The 22,698-nt window shown below is 48.4% G+C and overlaps 1 protein-coding gene across 1 annotated transcript in view; it reads left to right on the top strand.

The window, feature by feature from the left end:
* LOC115159636 (RIMS-binding protein 2) overlaps positions 1-22,698 on the top strand; it is a 74,240-nt gene that overhangs the window by 25,416 nt on the left and 26,126 nt on the right. Inside the window, exon 2 of the mRNA XM_029709555.1 lies at positions 19,329-19,418. The gene's annotated coding sequence lies outside the window, so the exon portion shown is untranslated. The remainder of the gene's footprint in view (positions 1-19,328; positions 19,419-22,698) is intronic.

Genomic DNA, 22,698 nt, shown 5'->3' with positions numbered 1-22,698 from the left:
CCTGACCGCTCTGGAGCAGGCAACTCTTGACTGGCGGGCGGCTCTGGCGACTCTTGACTGGCGGGCGGCTCTGGCGACTCTTGACTGGCGGGCTGCTCTGGCGACTCTTGACTGGCGGGCAGCTCTGGCGACTCTTGACTGGCGGGCAGCTCTGGCGACTCTTGACTGGCGGGCAGCTCTGGCGACTCTTGACTGGCGGGCAGCTCTGGCGACTCTTGACTGGCGGGCAGCTCTGGCGACTCTTGACTGGCGGGCAGCTCTGGCGACTCTTGAATGGCGGGCAGCTATAGTGACTCTTGACTGGCGGGCAGCTCTGGTGACTCTTGACTGGCGGTCTTGAGCGCAGGGTTGGCGTCACCCCTTCCGGCTCGATGCTCACCTCACCCTGGCACAAGCGGGGCGCTGGTACAGGGCGGACTGACCTGTGCGTACATATAGGCGAGATGGTGCGTACCTCAGCGTAACATGGCGCCCTCCACCTCATACGCACCTCCCTGTAATCACGGGTAGCTGGCTTACGGCTCTTCCTTGGCCTGGCCAAACTACCCGTGTGCCCCCCCAAACATTTTTATTGGGGGTGCCTCTCCGGCTTCCTCGCCAGCCATGTTCCAGCATAACGTTCGCTCCCTTCTCCTGCTGCCTCCGCTCTTCTCAGTGCCTCCACCTGTTCCCATGGGAGGCGATCCCTTCTGGCCAGGATCTCTTCCCAGGTGTAGGATCCCTTGCCATCCAGGATGTCCTCCCATGTCCATTCCTCCACCCGATGCTTCTTCCTCTTCCGCTGCTTGGTCCTTTGTTTGGTGGGTAATTCTGTCACAACTGTCTTCAAAAATGGACCAATGCGGAGCGGGAATGTGGATACTCATAGTTTTTAATAAACACAAGTAAAGCATCCACATGGAAAACAATAAACGGTACTCACGAAGACAGGAACAGTTGTGCAGGCACACAACACGCAGTGCAAAAACAACTACCCACAACCCCAAAGAAAAACACACCCTCCTATATAGGACTCCCAATCAAAGGCAACTCAATACACCTGCCTTCAATTGGGAGTCCTAATCACCAACACAACACTTAACACACAAAAAACCTGCCACGTCCTGACCAAAACTAATACAATACCGTGACGTGACATAGATCTAATTAAATCTAGAGGATTCGAGAATTCTAAATTATTATCTAAGGGGCTTTTACACAATTATAATGCAAGGTTAATAATAAATTAATATATTTGCAGGGGTTGATGCATTTTTTGTTAGGGAAAATCTGGTCTGTGATACTGAGTTAGAAATGTAAAACCTTAGTGTACTTAGATTTACATTGTGGTAATTTAATATATATTTTTTTGTTGAATAATAGCCTACAGTTTGTAGTCATAAAAACATTTAGGCTAAATAAATTGATATTATTTTGTTGTGTAACGGATCGGCTCTTGGAACTCAATAAAAGGCGGCTTCTATCTTCAATATGATCATCATTCAGAAGGTTAAACCCATAGATTTTTAGGCCTGCAGTAAATTTAACCCTTGTGTTGTCTTAAGGGTCAAAAATGACCTGCCACTATGTTTAACAGCAGAGAAAACCTAAATTATATTTTTTCGACTTGAAATTTGGACTTTTCCTAGAGTGACCCCAACATTAGAAAAAGTTAAACATCGCCTTTGTTCATATTTCGATGAAAGCTGTACACCACCAGGGTACAAAGATTGTCTTAGGGTCATTTTTGACCCTGCAGATATAAAATTATTTACACACCACAAAAACCACAAAGACACACACGCACACACACAATGAGACATTTAGATTATGTGTGCTACTGATTGAACTCAGACAAAACTAAAACTTTCTTGTGCATGTGCAGCATCTCCCCTCCACTACCCCACATATGACTCAACTTCACAGACAAAATAAACCAAATTTCAAACAAAATAAACCAAATTTCAGACAAAATAAAAATTTCTTGAAAGCATTGTTTACTAATGCGGAATGCAGTCAGAGGATATAAAGGTGCTGCAGATGACAGTCCCCCCAGTTCTCTCTTTGCTGAGGCTATGAGTGCACGTTTCAGTGCCCAACAGGTCGTAGTTGTAACGATTGCAGTAGTGGGTGTGGAGTCAGGCGCAGGAAACAGGAGTAGTTGCTAACGGGCTTTTAATGAATTGCACCGTAAAAGAAAAGTACACCCACGAAAACACAACTGGGTGTGATCCAACAAACACAATGATCCAATAACACGTACCACTGCATAAACTACAGTCGACAACAGAAAGTAAGCCCACACACAGAACAGGTGGGGAAACGGGCTTAAATACTCAACTAAACACTAATCATACACAGGTGCAAACAATCAAGACAAAACCAACAGAAAAGGGAAAAAGGGATCGGTGGCAGCTAGTAGGGCGGTGACGACGACCGCCGAGCGCCACCCGAACAGGGAGAGGAGTCACCCTCGGCAGGAGTCGTGACAGTACCCCCCCCTGACGCGTGGCTCCCGCAGCGTGCCGACACCGGCCCCGGGGACGACCCGGAGGGCGAGGCGCAGGGCGATCCGGGTGGAGACGATGGAAATCCCTCAATAGTGTTGGGTCCAGTATGTCCCCCACCGGCACCCAGCACCTCTCCTCCGGACCGTACCCCTCCCAGTCCACGAGGTACTGCAGGCCCCTCACCCGGCGTCTAGAGTCCAGGATGGCACGTACTGTATACGCTGGGGGCCCCTTGATGTCCAGAGGGGGAGGGGGGACCTCCGGCACCTCACCGTCTTGTAAGGGACCAGCTACCACCGGCCTGAGGAGAGACACATGAAACGAGGGGTTAATACGATAATACGAAGGAAGTTGTAATCGGTAACACACCTCGTTTATCCTCCTCAGGACTTTGAAGGGCCCTACACGCTGCAGACCCAGTTTCAGGCGAAGGGGAGGTTTTGGGTCGAGAGCCAGACCCTGTCCCCTGGTTGGAATACGGGGGTCTCACTGCGGTGGCGGTCAGCGCTCCTCTTCTGTCATCCCCCTGCTTCCTTAAGGGCCTCCTGGACAGCCCTCCAGGTCTCCTTGGAGCGCTGCACCCAATCCTCCACCGCAGGAGCCTCAGTCTGGCTCTGATGCCACGGTGCCAGGACCGGCTGGTAGCCCAACACACACTGAAATGGTGAAATGTTAGGGGAGGAGTGGCGGATTGAGTTTTGGGCCAGTTCGGCCCAAGGTATGTACCTGGACCACTCCCCTGGCCGGTCCTGGCAGTACGACCGCAAAAACCTACCCACCTCCTGGTTAACTCTCTCCACCTGCCCATTGCTCTCGGGGTGATAACCCGGAGGTCAAGCTGACCGAGACCCCCAGGCGCTCCATAAATGCCCTCCATACACGGGACGTGAACTGGGGACCCCGATCAGAAACGATGTCCTCCGGCACCCCGTAGTGCCGGAAAACATGGGTGAATAGAGCTTCCACAGTCTGTAGGGCCGTAGGGAGACCGGGCAACGGGAGGAGACGACAGGACTTAGAAAACCGATCCACAACTACCAAGACCGTGGTATTCCCCTGAGACGGAGGAAGATCGGTGAGAAAGTCCACCGACAGGTGGGACCACGGCCTCTGTGGAACGGGGAGGGGTTGTAACTTCCCTCTAAGGAGGTGCCTAGGAGCCTTACTCTGGGCGCACACTGAACAGGAAGAGACATACAACCTCACGTCCTTAGCCAAGGTGGGCCACCAGTACATCCCCTTAAGGCCTAGCACTGTCCTCGCCACCCCAGGATGACCCGACGAGGGTAACGTATGAGCCCATCGAATCAATTGATCACGGACACCAAGCGGCACGTACTTACGCCCTGCTGGACAGTTGGAAGGCGCAGGCTCCAGCTGTAGCGCCCGCTCGATGTCCGCGTCCACCTCCCATACCACCGGTGCGACCAGCTTAGAGGCTGGAAGGATGGGAGTAGGATCGATGGGCCGATCCTCAGTATCATAAAGACGGGACAGTGCGTCGGCCTTCGTGTTCATGGAACCTGGTCGATATGAAATAGTGAACTGGAACCTGGTGAAGAACATGGCCCACCGTGCCTGACGTGGGTTCAGTCTCCTAGCTGCCCGGATATACTCCAGGTTCCGGTGGTCAGTCCAGATGAGAAAAGGGTGTCTAGCCCCCTCAAGCCAGTGTCTCCACACGGTCAAAGCCTTGACCACAGCCAACAGCTCCCTGTCCCCCACATCATAGTTACGCTCCGCCGGACTGAGCTTCCTAGAAAAGAAAGCACAGGGGCGGAGTTTCGGTGGTGTACCTGAGCGCTGAGATAGCACGGCACCCACCCCAGCCTTGGACGCGTCCACCTCCACTATGAATGGTAAAGAAGGGTCTGGGTGCGCCAACACAGGTGCATCAGTGAACAGTGCCTTCAACTGGGTGAAAGCCCTGTCCGCCTCTGTCGACCAACGCAAACGCACCGGTCCCCCCTTCAGCAGTGAGGTAATGGGAGCCGCTACCTGGCCAAAACCCCGGATAAACCTCCGGTAGTAATTGGCAAAACCCAAAAACCGCTGCACTTCCTTCACCGTGGCTGGAGTCGGCCAATTACGCACGGCCTTAACGTGGTCACACTCTATCACCACCCCCGAGATGGAAATGCGATAACCCAGGAAGGAGACGGCTCGTTTGGAGAACTCACAATTCTGAGCCTTGACATATAGGTCATGCTCCAGCAACCTCCCAAGCACCCTGCGCACCAGGGACTCATGCTCGGCGCGGGTGGTGGAGTAAATCAGGATGTCATCGATATACACTATCACGCCCTGCCCATGCAGGTCCCTGAGAATCTCGTCTACAAAGGATTGAAAGACGGCTGGAGCATTCTTTAACCCATACGGCATGACGACGTACTCATAGTGGCCCGATGTGGTACTGAATGCGGTTTTCCACTCGTCTCCCTCCCGAATACGCACCAGATTATACGCGCTCCTGAGATCCAGTTTCGTGAAAAAACGCGCTCCGTGAAATGATTCCACCACCGTAGCGATGAGAGGTAGTGGGTAACTAAACCCCACTGTGATGGAATTGAGACCTCTATAATCAATGCACGGACGCAGACCTCCCCCCTTTTTCTTCACGAAAAAGAAACTCGAGGAGGGTCGAATGAGATGGAGGGCCGAATTAACCCCTGTCTCAGAGATTCCGTGACATATGTCTCCATAGCCAACGTCTCCTCCTGAGACAAGGGGTACACGTGACTCTTGGGAAGCACAGCGTTTGCCAGGAGGTTTATCACACAATCCCCCTGTCGATGGGGTGGTAATTCAGTCGCCTTCTTCTTACAGAAGGCGAGAGCCAAATCGGCATACTCAGGGGGAATGCGCACAGTGGAAACCTGGTCTGGACTCTCCACCGACGTGGCACCGATGGAAACTCCCAGACACCTACCCGAACACTCCTCTGACCACCCCTGGAGAACCCCCTGTTTCCACAAAATCTTGGGATTGTGACTGGCCAGCCAGGGCACTCCTAGCACCACTGGAAACGCAGGCGAATCGATAAGGAAAAAACTAATTCGCTCCTTATGATTCCCCTGCGTTACCATGTCCAGCGACACCGTAGTCTCCCTGACCAGCCCTGACCCTAATGGCCGGCTATCTAGGGAGTGCACGGGAAAGGGGGAATCTAACGGAACTAACGGAACTCCCAGCTTAAGGGCGAGTCCGCGATCCATAAAGTTCTCCGCTGCGCCTGAATCGACTAGCGCCCTATGCTGGGAACAAGGGAAAAAAATCAAGAAAAAAAATTAAAACAAACATATGACCAACAGAGGGTTCTGGGTGAGTTTGGTGCTGACTCACCTGGGGTGAACGAGGAGTGTTCTGCCTGCCTTCTCGACTCCCAGAGGGACCCCCCCAGCACCGGTCGACCGTGTGTCCTCGGCGACCACAATTGGTGCAGGAGGAGCGCCCTCCTCCGGTTCCCTTTGATGCAGCCACTCCCAGCTCCATGGGAATGGGCGCCGGAGGGCTAGTAGGTGGAACTGACAGGACCCCTTCTGAATGCCCGCGGGCAGCCAGCCGATTGTCCAGTCGGATTGACATGTCAATCAGTTCATCCAGGGAGAGTGTATTGTCCCGACATGCTAGCTCCCTGCGGACGTCCTCCCGGAGACTGCACCGGAAATGATCCATTAGGGCCCTGTCGTTCCACCCGGCCCCCGCAGCTAAGGTCCGGAACTCCAGAGCGAAGTCTTGTGCGCTCCTTGTCTCCTGCCTGAGATGGAACAGTCGCTCACCCGCCGCCCGGCCTTCTGGAGGGTGATCGAATACGGCCCGGAAACGGCGGGTGAACTCAGGGTAATCCTCCCTCGCTGAGTTGGGGCTGTTCCAGACCGCGTTGGCCTATTCCAACGCTCGCCCCGTTATGCAGGAGACGAGGAGGCTGACACTCTCCTCTCCCGAGGGAGTCGGTCTCACTGTAGCCAGGTATAAGTCAATCTGCAGCAGAAACCCCTGACATCCCGCTGCTCCTCCGTCATACTCCCGGGAGCGCAAGACGCAATGCTCCAGAACCTGACGTAGGAGGAAGCGGAGTAGGTAGACTACTCTGGTGAGTGGGGGGCGAAGAGAGGAGACCAGTCCTCTCCCATCGATCCATCCTCTCCATCATTTGGTCCATCGCCGACCCGATTTGATGGAGCACGGTGGTGTGGTGGAGGACCCGTTCTTCCATAGACGGGAGAGGGGTGGTGGCTGCTCCTGCTGACTCCATACTTGTCTGTGTGCGGGCTTCTGTAACGATTGCAGTAGTGGGTGTGGAGTCAGGCGTAGGAAACAGGAGTAGATGCTAACGGGCTTTTAATGAATTGCACCGTAATAGAAAAGTACACCCACGAAAACACAACTGGGTGTGATCCAACAAACACAATGATCCAATAACACGTACCACTGCATAAACTACAGTCGACAACAGAAAGTAAGCCCGCACACAGAACAGGTGGGGAAACAGGCTTAAATACACAACTAAACACTAATCATACACAGGTACAAACAATCAAGACAAAACCAACAGAAAAGGGAAAAAGGGATCGTGGCAGCTAGTAGGCCGGTGACGACAACCGCCGAGCGCCACCCGAACAGGGAGAGGAGTCACCCTCGGCAGGAGTCGTGACAATAGATCAGATTTTTTCAGATGTCCAGGAGGAACAAGAGAACAGTGATTTAGAAGAGGAGGAGGTATCTGTAGAAGAAGATGGGAAAGAATACAACCCAGAGCATGATGCATCATCTTCAGATGAAGAAGAAACCGCCAAATCTGAAAGAGAGACATTTTTGTCAAAGAACAGTAAAATAATATACAGTGCCTTGCAAAAGTATTCATCCCCCTTCGCATTTTTCCTATTTTGTTGCATTACCACCTGCAATTTAAATTTATTTTTATTTGAATTGCATGTAATGGACATACATAGTCCAAATTGGTGAAGTGAAATGAAAAAAATTACTTGTTTAAAAAAATGCAAAACAGGAAAATGGTGCATGCATATATATGTATTCACCGCCTTTGATATGGAGCCCCTAAATAAGATCTGGTGCAACCAATTACCTTCAGAAGTCACACAATTACTTAAATAAAGTCCACCTGTGTGCAATCTAAGTGTCACATGATCTGTCACATGTTCTGAAAGTCCCCAGAGTCTGCAACACCACTAAGCAAGGTGCACCACCAAGCAAGCGGCACCATGAAGACCAAGGAGCTCTCCAAACAGGTCAGGGACAAAGTTGTGGAGAAGTACAGATCAGGGTTGACTGTAAGCATACTGCTGAAGCAACACTTGAGTGGTTTAAGGTGAAACATTTAAATGTCTTGGAATGGCCTAGTCAAAGCCCAGACCTCAATCCAATTAAGAATCTGTGGTATGACTTAAAGTTTGTTGTACACCAGCAGGAACCCATCCAACTTGAAGGAGTTGGATCAGTTTTGCCTTGAAGAATGGGCAAAAATCCCAGTGGCTAGATGTGCCAAGCTTATAGAGACAAACCCCAAGAGACTTGCAGCTGTAATTTCTGCAAAAGGTGGCTATACAAAGTAATGACTTTGGGGGGATGAAAGAGTTATGCATGCTAAAGTTGTTTGTTTCACAATAAAACATATTTTGCATCTTCAAAGGGGTAGGCATGTTGTGTGAATCAAAATCCATTATAATTCCAGGTTGTAAGGCAACAAAGTAAGAAAAATGCCAAGAGGGGTGAATACTTTCAAGCCACTGTACATAAATACAGTTGAAGTCGGAAGTTTACATACACCTTAGACAAAAACATTTAAACTCAGTTTTTCACAATTCCTGACATTTAATCCTAGTAAAAATTCCCTGTCTTAGGTCAGTTAGGATCACCACTTTATTTTTAAGAATATAAAAGGCCAGAATAATAGTAGAGAGAATGATTTATTTCAGAATTTATTTCTTTCATCACATTCCCAGTGGGTCAGAAGTTTACATACACTCAATTAGTATTTGGTAGCATTGCCTTTAAATTCTTTACCTTGGGTCAAACGTTTTGGGTAGCCTTCCACAAGCTTCCCACAATAAGTTGGGTGAATTTTGGCCCATTCCTCCTGTCAGAGCTGGTATAACTGAGTCAAGTTTGTAGGCCTCCTTGCTCGCACATGCTTTTTTAGTTCTGCCCACACATTTTCTATAGGGTTGAGGTCAGTGCGTTGTGATGGCCACTCCAATACCTTGACTTTGTTGTCCTTAAGCCATTTTGCCACAACTTTGGAAGTCTGCTTGGGGTCATTGTCCATTTGCGAACAAGCTTTAACTTCCTGACTGATGTCTTGGGATGTTGCTTCAATATATCCCCATCATTTTTCTACCTCATGATGCCATCTATTTTGTGAAGTGCACCAGTCCCTCCTGCAGCAAAGCACCCCCACAACATGATGCTGCCATCCCCGTGCTTCACGGTTGGGATGGTGTTCTTCGGCTTGCAATCCTCCCCATTTTTCCTCCAAACATAACGATGGTCATTATGGCCAAGCAGTTCTATTTTTGTTTCATCAGACCAGAGGACATTTCTCCAAAAAGTACGATCTTTGTCCCCATGTGCAGTTGCAAATCTATATTACATTACAGTCATTTAGCAGACGCCCTTATCCAGAGCGACTTACAGTAGTGAATGCATACATTTCATTTCATACATTATTTTTCTGTGCTGGCCCCCCGTGGGAATCGAACCCACAACCCTGGTGTTGCAAACACCATGCTCTACCAACTGAGCTACAGGGAAGGCCTATATATGGCGGTTTTGGAGCAGTGGCTTCTTCCTTGCTGAGCGACCTTTCAGGTTATGTCGATATAGGACTCGTTTTACTGTGGATATAGATACTTTTGCACATGTTTCCTCCAGCATCTTCACAAGATCCTTTTCTGTTCTGGGATTAATTTTCACTTTTCGCACCAAAGTACTGTCACGTCCTGACCATAGTAAGTGGTTATTTTCTATGGTAGAGTAGGTCAGGGCGTGACAGGGGGTGTTTGTCAATGTTTTGGATTTCTATGTTCAGTTTCTAGTTTTGTATTTCTATGTTGGTTTTGTTTGGTATGATCTCCAGTTAGAGACAGCTGGTCGTTGTTGTCTCTAATTGGAGGTCATATTTAAGTTGATGTTTGTCCCACCTGTTTTTGTGGGTGATTATATTTTGAGTAGTGTGTTTTCTCTCTGCGTCACGGTTTGTTGTTTTTGTTAGTTCAAGTATTTAGTGTATTGCATTACGTTTCCCGAATAAATAAAGATGTGGAACTACAAACATGCTGCATTTTGGTCCGATCCTTCAAACAGCCATGACAGAATAACCCACCAAAAAAGGACCAAGCAGCATGGTAAGGAGTATCTGGAGGAATGGACTTGGGAGGAGATTTTGGATGGTAAAGGACCTTGGAGGCAGGCTGGGGAGTATCGTCGCCCGAGGGAGGAACTCGAAGCAGCAAAAAGGGAGCGACGAATACCACGAGGCTCTATATGCACCGAGAGGCAAGGCTGAGAGGCAGCCCCAAAAAATGTTTTGGGGGAGGGGCACACGGGGAGTTTGGCGATGTCAGGGGGGAGACCTGATCTAACTTCCCGTGCTTATCGGAGATAAGTTCCTTTCCTGAGGATGGCTCACCTCTCACAGTTCTGGGTGACTTTAACCTCCCCACGTCTACCTTTGACTAATTCCTCTCTGCCTCCTTCTTTCCACTCCTCTCCTCTTTTGACCTCACCCTCTCACCTTCCCCCCCTACTCACAAGGCAGGCAATACGCTTGACCTCATCTTTACTAGATGCTGTTCTTCCACTAATCTCATTGCAACTCCCCTCCGTCTCCGACCACTACCTTGTATCCTTTTCCCTCTCGCTCTCATCCAACACTTCTCACTCTGCCCCTACTCGGATGGTATTGCGCCGTCCCAACCTTCGCTTTCTCTCTCCCGCTACTCTCTCCTCTTCCATCCTATCATCTCTTCCCTCTGCTCAAACCTTCTCCAACCTATCTCCTGATTCTGCCTCCTCAACCCTCCTCTCCTCCCTTTCTGCATCCTTTGATTTTCTCTATCCCCTATCCTCCAGGCCGGCTCGGTCCTCCCCTCCTGCTCCGTGGCTCGACGACTCACTGCGAGCTCACAGAACAGGGCTCCGGGCAGCCGAGCGGAAATGGAGGAAAACTCGCCTCTCTGCGGACCTGGCATCCTTTCACTCCCTCCTCTCTACATTCTCCTCTTCTGTCTCTGCTGCTAAAGCCACTTTCTACCACTCTAAATTCCAAGCATCTGCCTCTAACCCTAGGAAGCTCTTTGCTACCTTCTCCTCCCTCCTGAATCCTCCTCCCCCTCCCCCCCTCCTCCCTCTCTGCGGATGACTTCGTCATCCATTTTGAAAAGAAGATTGACGATATCCGATCCTCGTTTGCTAAGTCAAACGACACCGCTGGTCCTGCTCACACTGCCCTACCCTGTGCTTTGACCTCTTTCTCCCCTCTCTCTCCAGATGAAATCTCGCGTCTTGTGACGGCCGGCAACCCAACAACCTGCCCACTTGACCCTATCCCCTCCTCTCTTCTCCAGACCATTTCCGGAGACCTTCTCCCCTACCTCACCTCGCTCATCAACTCATCCTTGACCGCTGGCTACGTCCCTTCCGTCTTCAAGAGAGCGAGAGTTGCACCCCTTCTGAAAAAACCTACACTCGATCCCTCCGATGTCAACAACTACAGACCAGTATCCCTTCTTTCTTTTCTCTCCAAAACTCTTGAACGTGCCGTCCTTGGCCAGCTCTCCTGCTATCTCTCTCAGAATGACCTTCTTGATCCTAATCAGTCAGGTTTCAAGACTGGGCATTCAACTGAGACTGCTCTTCTCTGTGTCACGGAGGCTCTCCGCACTGCTAAAGCTAACTCTCTCTCCTCTGCTCTCATCCTTCTAGACCTATCTGTGCCTTTGATACTGTGAACCATCAGATCCTCCTCTCCACCCTCTCCGAGTTGGACATCTCCGGCGCGGCCCACGCTTGGATTGCGTCCTACCTGACAGGTCGCTCCTACCAGGTGGCGTGGCGAGAATCTGTCTCCGCACCACGCGCTCTCACCACTGGTGTCCCCCAGGGCTCTGTTCTAGGCCCTCTCCTATTCTCTCTATATACCAAGTCACTTGGCTCTGTCATATCCTCACATGGTCTCTCCTATCATTGCTATGCAGACGACACATAATTAATCTTCTCCTTTCCGCCTTCTGATAACCAGGCGGCGAATCGCATCTCTGCATGTCTGGCAGACATATCAGTGTGGATGACGGATCACCACCTCAAGCTGAACCTCGGCAAGACGGAGCTGCTCTTCCTCCCGGGGAAGGACTGCCCGTTCCATGATCTCGCCATCACGGTTGACAACTCCCTTGTGTCCTCCTCCCAGAGTGCTAAGAACCTTGGCGTGATCCTGGACAACACCCTGTCGTTCTCCACTAACATCAAGGCGGTGACCCGATCCTGTAGGTTCATGCTCTACAACATTCGCAGAGTACTACCCTGCCTCACACAGGAAGCGGCGCAGGTCCTAATCCAGGCACTTGTCATCTCCCGTCTGGACTACTGCAACTCGCTGTTGGCTGGGCTCCCTGCCTGTGCCATTAAACCCCTACAACTCATCCAGAACGCCGCAGCCCGTCTGGTGTTCAACCTTCCCAAGTTCTCTCACGTCACCCCGCTCCTCCGCTCTCTCCACTGGCTTCCAGTTGAAGCTCGCATCCGCTACAAGACCATGGTGCTTGCCTACGGAGCTGTGAGGGGAACGGCACCTCCGTACCTTCAGGCTCTGATCAGGCCCTACACCCAAACAAGGGCACTGCATTCATCCACCTCTGGCCTGCTCGCCTCCCTACCTCTGAGGAAGCACAGTTCCCGCACAGCCCAGTCAAAACTGTTCGCTGCTCTGGCACCCCAATGGTGGAACAAGCTCCCTCACGACGCCAGGACAGCGGAGTCAATCACCACCTTCCGGAGACACCTGAAACCCCACCTCTTTAAGGAATACCTGGGATAGGATAAAGTAATCCTTCTAACCCCCCCCCTTAAAAGATTTAGATGCACTACTGTAAAGTGGTTGTCCCACTGGATATCATAAGGTGAATGCACCAATTTGTAAGTCGCTCTGGATAAGAGCGTCTGCTAAATGACTTAAATGTAAATGTAAATGTAGAGCTGTGGAGGGAACCGGAGCCAGTCAAGGAGTCAAGCGTGGAGCTCGACGCAAGATTCCGGAGAGAGGTACTGGCATCGAGAGCACTGAGGAGCGGGGCGTGCTGAGGAGAGAGTGGATGAACAAGCAATGGGTTATGGTGTGATGCGCACTATATCGTCCATACGCACTCACAGCCCGGTGCGGTCGGTGCAAGCTCCTCACCAGTGTTGGGCGAAGATGGTCATTCAGCCAGGAAGGAGTAGGCCTGCTCAGCATGCCTGGTCTCCAGTTCGCCTCCATAGTCCAGTACGTCCTGTGCATCCTTCCCGCACTCGCCCTGAGGTGCGTGTTACCAGTCTGGCGCCACCTAGGCCAGTCCCACGCATCAGACCTCCAGTGCGCATGCCCAGTCCAGAGTGGCCTGTTCCTGCTCCCTGCACTCGTCCTGAGGTGGGGGTTACCAGTCTGGCACCACCCATGCCAGTACCACACATCAGGATTCCATTGCACATTCCCAGTCCAGAGCTTCCGGCGACAGTTCGCCGTCCAGAGCTTCCGGCGACAGTTCCCCGTCCAGAGCTTCCGGCGACAGTTCCCCGTCCAGAGCTTCCGGCGACAGTTCCCCGTCCAGAGCTTCCGGTGACAGTTCCCCGTCCAGAGCTTCCGGCGACAGTTCCCCGTCCAGAGCTTCCGGCGACAGTTCCCAGTCCAGAGTTTCCGGCAACGTTTTTCAGTCCGGAACCTACTGAGACGGCCTACCGTCCGGAACCTTCTGAGACGGCCTACCATCCGGAACCTTCTGAGACGGCCTACAGTCCGGAACCTTCTGAGACGGCCTACAGTCCGGAACCTTCTGAGACGACCTACAGTCCGGAACCTTCTGAGACGGCCTACATTTTACATTACATTTTAGTCATTTAGCAGACGCTCTTATCCAGAGCGACTTACAGTAGTGAATGCATACATTTCATACTTTTTTTTCTGTACTGGTCCCCCGTGGGAATCGAACCCACAACCCTGGCGTTGCAAACACCATGCTCTACCAACTGAGCCACACGGGACCACAGTCCTACAGTCCGGAACCTACTGAGACGGCCTACAGTCCGGAACCTACTGAGACGGCCTACAGTCCGGAACCTACTGAGACGGCCTACAGTCCGGAACGTACTGAGACGGCCTACAGTCCGGAACCTATTGAGAACGATCTCAGCCCGGAACCTCCACCGACGCTCCCAAGTCCGGAGCCTCCAGCGACGTCTCCCAGTCCGGAGCCTCCAGCAACGCTCCCTAGTCCGGAGCCTCCAGCGACGCCTCCCAGTCTGGAGCCTCCAGCGACGCTCCCCAGTCCGGAGCCTTCAGCGGCGCTCCCCAGTCCGGAGCCTTCAGCGGCGGTCCGCAGCCCGGAGCCTTCAGCGGCGGTCTGCAGCCCAGAACCTTCAGCGGCGGCCTGCAGCCCAGAGCCTCCAGCGGCCGCCTACAGCCCAGAACCTCTAGCAATGATCTACAGTCCGGTTCTTTCGACGACGATCCACGGTCAGGTAGTAAAGAAGCAGAGGGATCAGTGGGTGGAGTGGGGGTTACGCCCCGAACCCGAGCCGCCTCCATGGGGGGAGGCACTGGATAAGAAGGTTCTGGTACTGCATATGAGCCACCATAGACATTAGTCGCCCACCCTACCCTCCCTTTGTGTTTTGTTGTTGGGGGGTTTGTTGTGCGGGGGGGATTTGTTGTTGGGGGGGTTATATATTTTTTTTTAGGTGCGGTCGGAGTCCGCACCTTTGGGGGGGTACTGTCACGTTCTGACCATAGTAAGTGGTTATTTTCTATGGTAGAGTAGGTCAGGGCATGACAGGGGGTGTTTGTCTATGTTTTGTATTTCTATGTTCAGTTTCTAGTTTTGTATTTCTATGTTGCTTTTGTTTGGTATGATCTCCAATTAGAGGCAGCTGGTCTTCGTTGTCTCTAATTGGAGGTGATATTTAAGTTGATGTTTGTCCCACCTGTTTTTGTGGGTGATTATATTTTGAGTAGTGTGTTTTCTCTCTGCGTCACGGTTTGTTGTTTTTGTTAATTCAAGTATTTAGTGTATTGTATTACGTTTCCCGAATAAATAAAGACGTGGAACTACAAACACGCTGAATTTTGGTCCGATCCTTCAAACAGCCGTGACAAGTACATTCATCTCTAGGAGACAGATCGCGTCTCCTTCCTGAGCGGTATGACGGCTGCGTGGTCCCATAGTGTTTATACTTGTGTACTATTGTTTGTACAGATGAACGTGGTACCTTCAGGCATTTGGAAATTGCTCCCAAGGGTGAACCAGACTTGTGGAGGTCTACAATTTTTTTCTGAGGTCTTGGCTGATTTCTTTTGATTTTTCCCATGATGTCAAGCAAAGAGGCACTGAGTTTGAAGGTAGGCCTTGAAATACATCCACAGGTACACCTCCAATTGACTCAAGTAATGTCAATTAGCATATCAGAAGCTTCTAAAGCTATGACATCATTTTCTGGAATTTTCCAAGCTGTTTAAAGGCATAGTCAACTTAGTGTATATTAACGTTTGACCCACTGGAATTGTGATACTGTGAATTATAAGTGAAATAATCTGTCTCTAAACAATTGTTGGAAAAATTACTTGTGTCATGCACAAAGTAGATGTCCTAACCGACTTGCCAAAACTATAGTTTGATAAATTTGTGGAGTGGTTGAAAAACGAGTTTTAATAATCTTAGGGATAGGCGTCCCGCTAATGGGACACCAGCCGACAACATCCATTGAAATTCAAATAAATAATCGTAACATTAAACATTCATGAGTATACAAGTATCTTATATAATTTAAAAGCTTAAATTCTTGTTAACCTCTCTAGGGTAGGTAACTACGTAACAGCCAGTGGAATCCTGTGGCGCATTATTCAAATACCTTAGAAATGCTATTACTTCAATTTCTCAAACATATGACAATTTTACACCATTTTAAAACAAGACTCTCGTTAATCTAATCACACTGTCCGATTTCAAAAAGGCTTTACAACGAAAGCAAAACATTAGATTATGTCAGCAGAGTACCCAGCCAGAAATAATCAGACATACATTTTTCAAGCTAGCATATAATGTCACATAAATCCAAACCACAGCTAAATGCAGCACTAACCTTTGATGATCTTCATCAGATGACAATCCTAGGACATTGTTATACAATACATGCATGTTTTGTTCAATCAAGTTCATATTTATATCAAAAACCAGCTTTTTACATTAGCATGTGACGTTCAGAACTAGCATACCCCCCGCAAACTTCCGGTGAATTTACTAAATTACTCACGATAAACGTTCACAAAAAAATAACAATTATTTTAAGAATTATAGATACAGAACTCCTCTATGCACTCGCCATGTCCGATTTTAAAATAGCTTTTCGGTGAAAGCACATTTTGCAATATTCTAAGTACATAACCCAGCCATCACGGCTAGCTATTTACACACCCACCAAGTTTAGCCTTCACCAAAGTCAGATTTACTATAAGAAAAATGTTATTACCTATGCTGTTCTTCGTCAGAATGCACTCCCAGGACTTCTACTTCAATAACAAATGTTGGTTTGGTCCCAAATAATCCATAGTTATATCCAAATAGCGGCGTTTTGTTCGTGCGTTCAAGACACTATCCGAAAGGGTAAATAAGGGTTACACGCCCGACGCGTTTCGTGACAAAAAATGTCTAAATATTCCATTACCGTACTTCGAAGCATGTCAACCGCTGTTTAAAATCAATTTTTATGCCATTTTTCTCGTAAAAAAGCGATAATATTCCGACCGGGAAAGCGTGTTTACGTTCAAAGAGAGAGAAAGTAAAAACATGGGATCCCCTCGTGCACAGCTTCAGTCTGATGGCCCTCTGATCGACCACCATCCAAACGCGCTAAAGTTTTTCAGCCAGCGGCTGGAATGACATCATTCAGCTTTTTCCCGGGTTCTGAGAGCCTATGGGAGCCGTAGGAAGTGTCACGTTACAGCAAAGATCCTACATTTTCTTTAAACAGAGCCAAGAAGCCCAAGGAATGGTCAGAGAGGGTACTTCCTGTTTGGAATCTTCTCAGGTTTTTGCCTGCCATATGAGTTCTGTTATACTCACAGACACCATTCAAACAGTTTTAGAAACTTTAGGGTGTTTTATATCCAAAGCCAATACTTATATGCATATTCTAGTTTCTGGGCAGGAGTAATAACCAGATTAAATCGGGTACGTTTTTTATCCGGCCGTGTAAATACTGCCCCCTAGCCCTAACAGGTTTTAATCTAACTGCGTTGTCTGGTTTACAATAGGCTTTACGGCGAAAGCATAACATGCGATTGTTTGAGGACGGCGCCCCAAATCAACATGTTTTTCAACCAGCACAGGCTTCATAAAATCACAAATAGCGATTAAATAAATCACTTACTTTTGAAGATCTTCCTCTTTTTGCAATCCTAAGGGTCCCAGCTACAACATGAATGGTTGTTTTGTTAGATGAAATCCTTCTTTATATGCCAAAAAGTCAGTTTAGTTGGCGCCATCGATTTCAGTAATCCACTCGTTCAACATGCAGACAAAGGAGTCCAAAAGCTACCTCTAAACTTCCTCCAAACAAGTCAAACGATGTTTCTATTTAATCCTCAGGTACTCTAAAATGTACATAAACTATAATATTTCATACGGAAAGTAGTACGTTCAATAGGAAAGCTAAATTAATTAGCGAGCGCCCTCTCTCTCACTATGAAAGACTGATATTGTTCCGGTGCTCTCCTAACCAAAACTCAAATTTTTTCAAAAATCAAGCCGGAAACCGTTAATAAAGACTGTTGACATCTAGTGGAAACCATCGGAATTGCAATCTGGGAGACGGAATTACATAAGAACAATAGGTTTCCATTATAAGAGCCTGGGACCTAAAAAAAAAATTAATCTGTTTGGTTTTTCTTTGGATTTTCACCTGCCGTATCAATTCTGTTATAGTCTCAGACATTAGAGTAACAGTTTTAGAAACTTCAAAGTGTTTTCTATCCAATGCTACCACTTAAATGCATATCTTGGCTTCTGGTCCTGAGTAACAGGCAGTTTACTTTGGGCACGTCAGTCAGGCGGAAATTCAGGAAACTAGACCCTATCCCAAACAAGATTTATTTTATGACTCCAACCTAAGTGTATGTAAACTTCTGACTTCAACTGTATAGATATTTCTATCACTCACCCCTCCCTCCCTCTCTTCTCTAGTCTCTCCCCCCTAAATTCTGTCTGTGTGTGACAAACAGTGGTGTTGACACAGAGGCCGTGTTCAGTCCTCTCAGGGCTGAGGCACAAAGTGGATCTGTCACCTGAAGTGCACTAACATCAGGATTAGCCACGTAGGAGAGGTGTCTTCACAGCCAGTGTGTGGTACAGTACAGTAGATTACAATGTAGGGAGAGAGGAAGGGATGGGGAGAATGTGTTACACAATCAGATTAGAAATGCACCCCTCATACACACCGCTCTGTGCCGGCACCTTAACATCTACAAAAACAATCCGGCGCGCACAGACACGCTTACGCACTCACAGTGGCAGTCTATTGTTTATTTGATGATAGGGAGCCTGCTGAGGCTTTACCCTCCCCACAAATCCTCCACCCTGGGTCAAGAGCTGGCATCCACCCTCATGGCACTCTCTGTCTCTTCGTCTCTCTCTCTCACTCTCAGTCTCTCTCTCTCTCTGTCTTCCTCTCTCACTGTCTCTCTCTCCTCTCTCTCGCTGTATCTCTGTTCAGGACTTAAGCCTGTTACATAATTGTATTAAAGCATGAGTCACTTCACACCTCTTTCACTGTGTGAGATTTGGCATTATCCTCCCCAGATCTGGCAGAGGGAAGACCGCCTCTCAACTCCTTTTTGACAAATGGCACCCCATTCCCAATGTAGTGCACTAATTTTGACCAGGGCCATAGAGTCATTTGGGATGCACACATTGAGCAGAGTTGATCATCAACATGAGGTTTACTACTCTATCATATGCTGAGTAATCTCCTGGATCATTGGAGATCTCAAGGCGGCACTGTTAATGGTGTTGGCCTCACTAAATAGAGGTGGCAACGTGCAGCTGTGTATTCTGCCTTCTAGATCAGTGGTTCTCAATCCTGGTCCCGGGGACACATTTTACTTTTTGCCCTAGCTCTACACACCTGATTCAAACCATCAAAGCCTGCTTTTTTGTCAGCGGTGTAGTGCTAGGGCTAAAATAATAATGTGCACCCCCTTGGGTCTGCAGGATTGAGAACCACTGTTGTAGATAACGGAGGGATTTTGTGTGCTGGTGAACCACTTCGGCCCACACAAGGTACGACAACCTGAGACGAATGTCTCTCTGTTGTATAACTACACATTTGCAGGTGGAGTTACTGTACAACGTGCATTGTAGCTCATTGCAGCCTATTGCTGTCCTGTACACACTATTACAATGCACCGATATCACCATTCAATGAATGTACTGTCACATTGAGACTAATTATCTATTCCCCCCCTCTTTCTGTCTATCTATCTATCTGTCTCTCTCTTTCTCTCTCTCTCTCTCTCTGTGTGTCTCTGTGTCTCTCTCCTGCATCTATTCTGCCCCCATCCTCTCTTTCCCTCCACAGAAGACTCAGCCTTTGGATGCTTTGCAGGAGAAAGATCGCCTGATCCTTGAGTTGTCCAGCAACAACCTGAAGGCATCCAAATATGACCAGGTAGGTAAAAGACTCAGTCTGCATCCCAAATAGCACCCTATTCCCTACACAGTGTACTACTGTGTAGAGAATAGGGTACCATTTGGGACCTAGCCTCAACCTCATCATATAGCTTAGCCCAGTACTGTGCTTATATCACTTGATCAATGGGCAGATATCATATTGGCCTGTCATGGCCCCAGGGGTGTCTCTCACAGAGGAGGCTCTACATTACACTAACTGATGGAATCTGTGATCCATCTCTGATAGATCGATAGCCACTGAAAGCCCCTTGCACAATTTCACTCTGTCTCCATAAGGAGATGATGCTTGTTGTGGTTAAGTGGAATTGTATACATTAGATGAGGAGTGTATTGTGTATCATGGATGCTGGGACATTTGTTAGCTGTAACAGAATGTGCTAGACAGTGATAACAGACAGGCTACCATATGGACGTTGTAGAGTTTTGGAGTTGAAGTGCATTCCCGATGGAGGTGGAGAGGCCATGCTCATAGCACATAGGCCAGTCATAATGTCAATGCCCACACTAAAGGCTTTACTATTCTCTAAACACTGTTATCTGGGAAACAAAACCAACACACCAGAATGGCACAAACATCACAGCATCACTTCCCAGCCTCTGTGTGTAAATCTATCTCTATCTCTATCTCATCCCTATCCCTATCCAGCAGGCCCCACAGACACAGACGGACGCACGTACACATAAACACACACACAGACTGGGAGTGTGAGTGAGCGACCGTCTGCGGCAGGGGGGCGGCTACCGCTAATGGTGTCACTTTCACGGGGCCAGCTTTGACACGTGTCCAGAGAACAGAACAGCTCGGCACTTTGCTCCATCCTAATCCCCTATCCGGCTCCTCACGCATGCCGCCCGCATGCCACGGCCAACAGAAAGGAGCCATCTGTCAGCCTTTGAAATGAAAGGGGGGGGGGGCAGGCAGAGTAGTGCGGTGCCCAGGTACCTGAGCCTGGGTTTGACGCTACTACCTGAGAGGACATGGTTAGCGTTAGCATCAGAGGCAGTGATCAAAGGAAGAGTTAGCGTAGCGCCGGGCTCTAGCCGAGGTGCTTGCCTCTCACTTTCTGGGTGTGAATGAGATTGTGGAGACTCCGTAAATAACATGGGAGAGAGATAGGCGCCTCTGTCTACCCCTCGCATCAGAGGGGCGATTTCTCAAAGCAGATGACGTAAGATCGATGGGAGATGCGAGCAGAGCGGCCTTCCAACATCAGGGGGGGGGGGGGCATATAGAGGAGAGGGGGAAGTGAATGAGTGCTGAGAGGAATGTGCCAGGGCTGTCTGGTTGATGGGAGGGAAGGCGAGGGACTCGTTGCTCTGGGTGATTTAAGCCAATCAGTCTGGTGTTTGTCGTTATCATTTTCTCTTCATGGTCGATCCCCTCATGATCCCCAGATGAACAGTAACTGACCCCTGTGTAGAGAAAGGATTGTATCACATCTAGGTGCAGTTGTCAGAATACTGGAATTATGTGGAGATGTATAATAGATTACATTTCATATCAGAACAGAGGATCTTGTCACAATCCTTACCCACAACCCAAAGTTATCATGGATTATTTAATTTGAGGGTATGGCTGAAATAATTTGTTTCAGCAAACAAGTACAACATTGTGAATAACTGGTGCGGTACGATTTCATGGGGTCCACAAGTTACCTTGAACGAGCTGATCCAATTATATTAATTAATTAGAGACTTAAGCGGTTGGAAGGTGAACCTTCGCCCCAGTCTGAGTTCCTGAGCACTCTGGAGCAAGTTTTCATCAAAGATCTCTCTGTACTTTGCTCTGTTCATCTTTGCCTCTCCTAGTCCCTGCCGCTAAAAAACATCCCCACAGCATGATTCTGCCACCACCATGCTTCCCCGTAGGGATGGTGCCATGTTTCCTCCAGACGTGACTATTGGCATTCAGGCCAAACAGTTCAATCTTGCTTTCATCAGACAAGACAATCTTGTTTCTCATGGTCTGAGAGTCTTTAGGCAAACTCCAAGCGGGCTGTCATTTGCCTTTTACTAAGGATTGGCTTCTGTCTGGCCACTCTACCATAAAGGCCTGATTGGTGGAGAGCTGCAGAGATGGTTGTCCTTCTGGAAGGTTCTCCCATCTCCACAGAGGAACTCTAGAGCTCTATCAGAGTGACTATCAGGTTCTTGGTCACCTCCCTGACCAAGGCCCTTCTTCCTCAATTGCTGAGTTTGGCATGGTGGCCAGCTCTAAGAAGAGTCTTGGTGGTTCCCAACTTCTTCAATTTTTTTTACTTTTATTTAACTAGGCAAGTCAGTTAAAACCTCTTACATCTAGACGTTCCGCTAGCGGAACACCTGCTCCAATATCCAATGATAGGCGTGGCGCAAATTACAAATTCCTCAAAAATCCAAAAACTTCCATTTCTCAAACATATGACTATTTTACACCATTTTAAAGACAAGACTCTCCTTTATCTAACCACACTGTCCGATTTCAAAAAGGCTTTACAGCGAAAGCAAAACATTAGATTATGTCAGCAGAGTACCCAGCCAGAAATAATCAGACACCCATTTTTCAAGCTAGCATATAATGTCACAAAAACAAAACCACAGCTAAATGCAGCATTAACCTTTGATGATCTTCATCAGATGACACGCCTAGGACATTATGTTATACAATACATGCATGTTTTGTTCAATCAAGTTCATATTTATATCAAAAAACGGCTTTTTACATTAGCATGTGACGTTCAGAACTAGCATTCCCACCGAACACTTCCGGTGAATTTACTAAATTACTCACGATAAACGTTCACAAAAAACATAACAATTATTTTAAGAATTATAGATACAGAACTCCTTTATGCACTCGCTATGTCCGATTTTAAAATAGCTTTCGGTGAAAGCACATTTTGCAATATTCTGAGTAGATAGCATGCCATCACAGGCTAGCTATTTTGACACCCACCAAGTTTGACCCTCACCAAACTCCGATTTACTATTAGAAAAGTTTGATTACCTTTCCTGTTCTTCGTCAGAATGCACTCCCAGGACTTCTACTTCAATAACAAACGTTGGTTTGGTTCAAAATAATCCATAGTTATATCCAAATAGCGGCGTTTTGTTCGTGCGTTCAAGACACTATCCAAGGGTGACGAAGGGTTACACGCCCGACGCGTTTCGTGACAAAAAATGTCGAAATATTCCATTACCGTACTACGAAGCATGTCAACCGCTTTTTTTTATGCGATTTTTCTCGTAAAAAAGCGATAATATTCCGACCGAGAGTC

The sequence above is a fragment of the Salmo trutta genome, chromosome 23 (assembly GCF_901001165.1).
Source record: "Salmo trutta chromosome 23, fSalTru1.1, whole genome shotgun sequence".
Lineage (NCBI taxonomy): Eukaryota > Metazoa > Chordata > Actinopteri > Salmoniformes > Salmonidae > Salmo > Salmo trutta.
The sequence above is the reverse complement of the archived record's forward strand: the minus strand, read 5'-3'. Positions and strand labels throughout refer to the sequence as shown.